A 6,526-nucleotide genomic window follows, 5' to 3' on the forward strand; every position below is an offset into this window, starting at 1 on the left:
TTCTTTACCAGGATGACAGGTGCGGCCCACGGGCTTGATGATTCTTGAATCACATTTTTCCTCAGCATCTCTTGTACCTGGTCCGCAATAATCTTGCGCTCTGATGAAGACACTCGGTAGGGCTTTTGCCGAAGAGGATGTGCCGATCCTGTGTCAATGCGATGACGAGCACGCGAGGATGGGATAGTTGTACGGTGCTCATCTTGAGAGAAGTCGAACACGGAAGCATACTGGGCTAGAAGTTGTACTAAGGTGTCCCGTTCACGTGAAGACAAAGACTTGCTGACCATGGGTAGAATTTTCTGCTCGTAAGGGCAAGTGGCTCGTCCTTCAGTGGAATCCTCGTCCCTGACGACCATCGATGAACAGCACGTGACGTCGTCGAAGACAGCAATCTTCATGTGTTCGGGAAGACGCACAGGGACGGCAGAACAATTTAACGTCCACAAAAACGTGCTACCATTGTTCACAGATACAATACTATTGGGTACCAGTAGGTTCTTCTTCCCACAAGAGTCGCCAAAGGGTTGTATCACGGCGTCAAATGAAGCGTCTGTACAAGATGCGATGACGGATACCGGTGCTAAAGACCACGGAGGCAGCGTCACTCCCTCAGCAACGGCAAACGTTTTTTTGTCCAGCGGGTTGTTGATTCACGAGGTCTGATAATGACGGATCCTGACAAGCATCCACCCCAGGTTTTCCGCTATTTATCGAAAGCTCGCCGGCACCACAATTGACTGAAGCCCCGCAGGTTTGCAGAAAGTCTATCCCTAATATAACGTCGTGCGTGCAGCGTTCCAAAATCACAAACTCGGTTAAATAACACTTGTCCGCCAATAACACATTCACAGCACAAACACCAAGGGGACGCAATATTTCACCGCCTACTCCGCGGAATTTAGCATGCGTGTCGAGGGAAAACATCACTTTGCGTCGAAGCCGGTTCTTGAAAGAAAGGCTCATAACAGATCTCATAGCCCCGGTGTCCACCAATGCCATTGTACATATACCATCAATTGTCACTTCCACTTTGTTTCTCAGCATTGTAACCGGTGGAGGTATCAGTGTCGTGTCGAGTCTGGCGACCTCACCTCCATCGGCCGCGCAGTCTAGTTTCCCGACGGCAGTGGTGAGAATGAACGTCGCCTCGGTGAAGGAGAGCGACGTTGACGTGAAGAAGGTGGAGTGAGACTGCGGTCTGAAACGGGCGAGTCGCTGCGGTGATTCCGTCGAGGACTGTTGATGGGGAAGGTCGTCGACAAAGTAAAGGAGCGTGGAGGCCAGGAATTGTCGGCGTTAGGACGTTCAGTGCCATAAGACGTTGACTGTGACTCGTACCACCTCGGTGCCCAACGACGCTGACGACAGAATCGAGAGATGTGTCCTGTGACACCGCAGGTATAACACACGGGAGGCTCGCGGCTAACGTTCGGGTAGGATGGGTATGTCCGGGGCACCGAGTATAGGCCGTTTCTGAGCAACGGGCATATCCCTCAGCACGCCCGTTGTCGGTTTCCCGGTGGTAGTTCGGTTGCGTTCTCATTGGCCTTCTCGAGCGGTACTCCTCGACAGTCGTTGCAGCGATGGAAAGGGGAGCTGGTGGAGGACTATCACGGACCTCATTGTTCAATTCCGTGCAACGACGTAGCTCCTCTCTAACAATCTGTCTAATGGTCGTCGCGAGATCGACTGATGGGATGTCGTCTTCAATGCTTGCAACAGTTGAGACGTTTGCTAGCCTGCCAAACTTCGGGATTATGCGGCGCAGTTTGAGAGCCTCAAAGGTACGGCAATGACGTATTACGTCGGTGACTGAGCCAAGGTTCTCTTTACCAATGAGGAAGTTGTAAACGTCCTCCGCGATTCCCTTCAACAAATGGCCAACTTTTACCTCCTCTGACATACGAGGATTGGCCGTCCTGCATAGCTTGAGCACGTTTTCGATGTAAGTCGTGCACGTCTCGCCCGGAACTTGAGCTCTTTGAAGGAGCGTTTGCTCGGCCTGCTTCTTTTTTGCGATTGAATCACCGAAACGCTCCTTGATTTCGGACGTGAAATGATCCCACGTTGTCAGAGTTTCCTCGTGATTATCGAACCACACGAGCGCCGTGTCCATCAGAAAGAAGACTACGTTGGAGAGTCGCGTTACGCTGTCCCAACGGTAGTGCTTGCGCACCCGTTCGTAGTGGTTAAGCCATTCTTCTACGTCCTCGCCGGGCTTCCCTCCGAATGTTCGAGGCTCCACCAGATGTTGGCGCTGCCACGGAGTAGCCATCGTTTGGGTCGAAGATGCCGCTGGTTCCGTGCGAGTGTTGGCTTCGGTGTGGGACATCTGAGACACCGGAAGTAATGCGGGCAATCCAGCGATTCGGCGGCTTCGACGCAGATCAGGAGGTTGGAGAACCGTGTTCGCCGTGTTGCGTGGTGGTCGGGGGTACCCCGCACCTCCACCAAAAACTGTTGCGGATGATCGATGTTTATTCACAGGTGAAGACTAGGATGAATGAGAGGTCGCCACGATGTCGCCACCGAAATGTAGCCGTGGCTGCTGCTGAGTTCTTCTTTCTCCTCCTCTTCCATCTCCTCTTTTCCACGTTACAATATGTATATATTGTCACGAGCGGCGATCCTGTGGTCGGTGCTTGGACGATAACGACGACGACGGCGTGGCTTGCTGGTGTGCACGCGCTCTCCTGAACCATTGCTGTAGCGTTGTGCGCCTTACAGTGTAAATATATCTGTTGTATATATATTCTCCCCGTAACAATATATATATATATATATATATATATATATATATATATATATATATATATATATATATATATTCTTTTTTTTAATTTTGAGGAAGAATATCAAGTTGAAAGCAATTTAGCAATTGACATTTTGAAATTAAGAGTTAGCGAATCAGATATGCGGTTAATAACGGTAATTAAATAAACGTCAGCAAAATAAAAATGGGAATATGAGAAAGGAAAACAATCATCATGCAATTCTTATCTCGCTCAGGAAACCAGAAATGTGTCACCTCCACTGTCGATGTTATCGCCGTCGTCGTGTACCACCCCGTTGTTATGGGTGACACCAGCTTTTCCAGTGGCGCTTCTACAATTTCGTTTACTCTTTTCAAGCTCGATTTCAGCGTTACTTTCCCATGTATAAAGTATGTTAGCATTGAAATGGTATTCCAGCAATCTGTCCTGTTCATAATTTATGCTCTGGTTAGTGAATAATTCGAAGTTTTGCACCTTGTCTTCTTAACAGAGCAGGATGTTAGCTTGATCTTCAGCTTTGTAGCTCCCGCAGCACTGCGCGGTTTTGGTGCGACGGAATGAATTTCCCGCATAGCGCTGCCGCATGCGAGTGCTCGGCGTTTAGACGCGATACGGTGGATTTCCATTCGCGAAAGGGTAGATTGATAACCTAGGCTCCGACTCCGCTGCGGAAAAAGAAAAAAAAAAAAAGGGGGGGGGGGGGGGCAATAGGGAAAACGCACACACAAATCTGAGCAATGAAAAAAAAAATAAAAGGGAGTGCATGAAGACGGAGAAGGGAGTCGTTCACGGCGCGTAAAATTACCGCCGCCGTAATGGGAAACGGCGAACTTCTGACCCGTGACCTTTTCGATAGCACTCCTGCGCGCCCGTAAATTTCCGTCCCAGCCGGAATTGGCATCGAGCAGAATGTGCGCTCTGTGGATGTCTCGAGACAATTTGCATGCGTCCGGTTGGCGAGATGTCTATTGTCGCCAACTTCTTCCAGCGCGACACTGGCATTGGACGGCGTCGGGATGACATGCATGCGACGGTAGAGAGACAAGAAGAGACCCTTTTCCGCAGACCATGCACGGGTAATTCGAGCGCAATAAATTTTTGCTGTACTCGCGGTTGACTTTCTTTGGCAATGAAGGAAAAGCTGCGGACGCGAAGCACCCGCCGTGACAGCGCTCCTGAAAATTGTTCCACCGTCTCATTCGCGTTCGTTTAAGCTCCCAACAGAAAAGGATAAACCCCTTACTTGCTAAAGCACATATATTACAGTAAGGCGCAAGATACACCGTTCAGTGCAAAATCGTAGTTTTATTTTTTCACATCGCTCTTCGCTATTTGGCTAACGCGAAATGGTCGCAATCAGTGACCAATGCTGTTCCATGCAGTATCTAGACAAAAGTTTAGCATATTTTCACAAGAGGAGAAAGCATAACAACACAACAAATTTGGCGCGTGAATGCTAGCCCTCACGTGATTGCGTAGCGTCCTTGCTGCATGCTGACCGCTTCCAATGTGAAAATATAAAGTTTAAGCGAATACAAGAGCGAAACATACAGAACTCTAAAATATTGATAGATTACACACCTGAGATAGCGTACAAGCTACATACATACAAGTTATTCATAAGGATATTAATTTACAGGCATTGAAGCCTGAGGGAAATATAGGAGAAGCCAAATGTTATGTTTAGGTGAAATGTCGGCATAATTGCTCAAACAGTGCATTGTATAAACCAGAGGGCTGAAGGAACTTAAAAACAAGGTAGCCTCAGGAGAGGATGGACATTTTGCCCATCACTGCAGTCGCTGTGATAGTGTTTCACTGTTAAGCTCTGTAACGAATCCTGACTGCAGGGTGCAATGCGAATTGCCAGAGAAATTCTTGAAGCCTTCAGGATGCACAATCTCATATGCATCATCAGTGTACCGTCACTCGCCTTAATTGAGAAGGACTGTTCGTATCTAGAACCATTAATGTGATAGTAAGCGTTTCTGCAGATGTGTCTATATAACACGTGGTACGTGGGAATGTCGTGTTGCTTTGCGCTGAAGCACATTTGCTGGTTTATGTCAACCACAACAACAACAAAAAGAAACGTGACAATTTCGCTAGAAGGATTGCCATCGATAGCAAGGTTTAGCGTTGCTCTTGAACTCCTCGCAAGGCAACTGCTACTAGGGAGAAGGAGTAGCATCCCGGAAACTACCTTGCGCCTCACATCGCCGGAGCGAGTAGGAGCGTTGTCAGTGGTGTTGCAGGCGTAAAGGTCGGAGTACATAAAGCGAATTACCGGCGTCCGAGCGACGAAATGCGTCCGGTGGCGAACGCCCAACGGCCGGCGTGAAAAAAATTTGACGCCTGCCGCCGACGACATCTCCCCGAAATGTTTTCAAGCATAACTGTTAGCCTGCATACCTGATTATGGAACGTCTATTACCATTGCCCATAACCAGGCCGAACAGGCAAACCAGCTCATACACTCTGCTACCTACATCTGGACCTTACTTACTTCGAGGCACACGACGATTCAACACGCCTGGGGACCACTTCGTTAAGCGAACAGCACAGGCCTTCTAAGTCGGTGCAGGATCGCAGGAACTCGTCTTTCACAATGCTCGATGACCAGCGCGAATTTGCCGACACATCAGGAGACTTCAGCAGGAACACGGCGGACGAAACTGCACAATTAAGGGGAGGATCACCACCTTCGGAAACAACTGGCGCCGTTGAAAGCGGCGCTTGCTCTGGCGGGACAGAGCGCCTTCGCGCGTTTGCGCTTGGTATTGGCGGATCGCTCAACGGTCTCACGCGACTGCTCGCTCTCGAAAACGACAGAAGAAAAGAGGACGGACGCCGCCATTATGGAGCCGGCGACGCATTCGATACCGGCCTATCGAATGGCGCGTCGTTTCTCGAAGGCTACGAACAACACGAGGTTTGTGTCTCGGCCTGGGGACTGGCACCGAGTGTAGACACGGCCATGTGTACTCGTGCCTTCCTCGGTTGACGACGCAGTGATGTCGTGCAACCGTCGGCCTGTGAAAGACGCGAGGCACCATGTTGTTAATTCTTCTCGACTGCAGTCACGAGCTTCTAAGTGCCCACAGCTACTGCGGGAGCAAAAATATATTATTATAAAGAAAGAAATGGCTAGTGTCGCCGGCCAGGTGGTTTATACTGTCCTTCCTCGATCTCGTCCTAAACAGGGCACAACAACGTTCCCGTAGCACCCCCGTCCCTATATTCGCCGAGCCACATGGCCACGTGTGACGCACTGACTACCTAGCGATCCCAACTGCCCCAATTAAGACATATCGAAATTAGTTGTGTACGCAGGTTCGACCAAAGCGGGTGCAAGTCCTCCACAGGGTGGCCTTTCGTAGATTAAGTGCATACCGCAGTAGCGATATACGTGCTTGCTTCTCTCCATCTTCACTAGCCAGATCCGATGTCAAGACAGCCAGCTGCTCTTTCAATTTTGCTGCATCATAAGTGTCTACAAAAATAAAACGATGAAACGAGGAGAAAAGGACATGCGATAAGCAAGCACTTTCAGAAACAGAGCAGATGTTACAGTGCAGGACACGTGTACCATGGGAATTATCTGGACACCCCGTTTGTCTTCCCCAGGACACCTTCAGGCAGACACAGCCAGTCAAAAACATCCCGTTGTATATACATTACCGCTCATTGCCCCAAGCGTTCACGTGTTTATAATAATTAAAGATCGATCTACGATCCACACGTGCATT

The sequence above is a fragment of the Dermacentor silvarum genome, chromosome 9 (genome assembly GCF_013339745.2).
Source record: "Dermacentor silvarum isolate Dsil-2018 chromosome 9, BIME_Dsil_1.4, whole genome shotgun sequence".
Lineage (NCBI taxonomy): Eukaryota > Metazoa > Arthropoda > Arachnida > Ixodida > Ixodidae > Dermacentor > Dermacentor silvarum.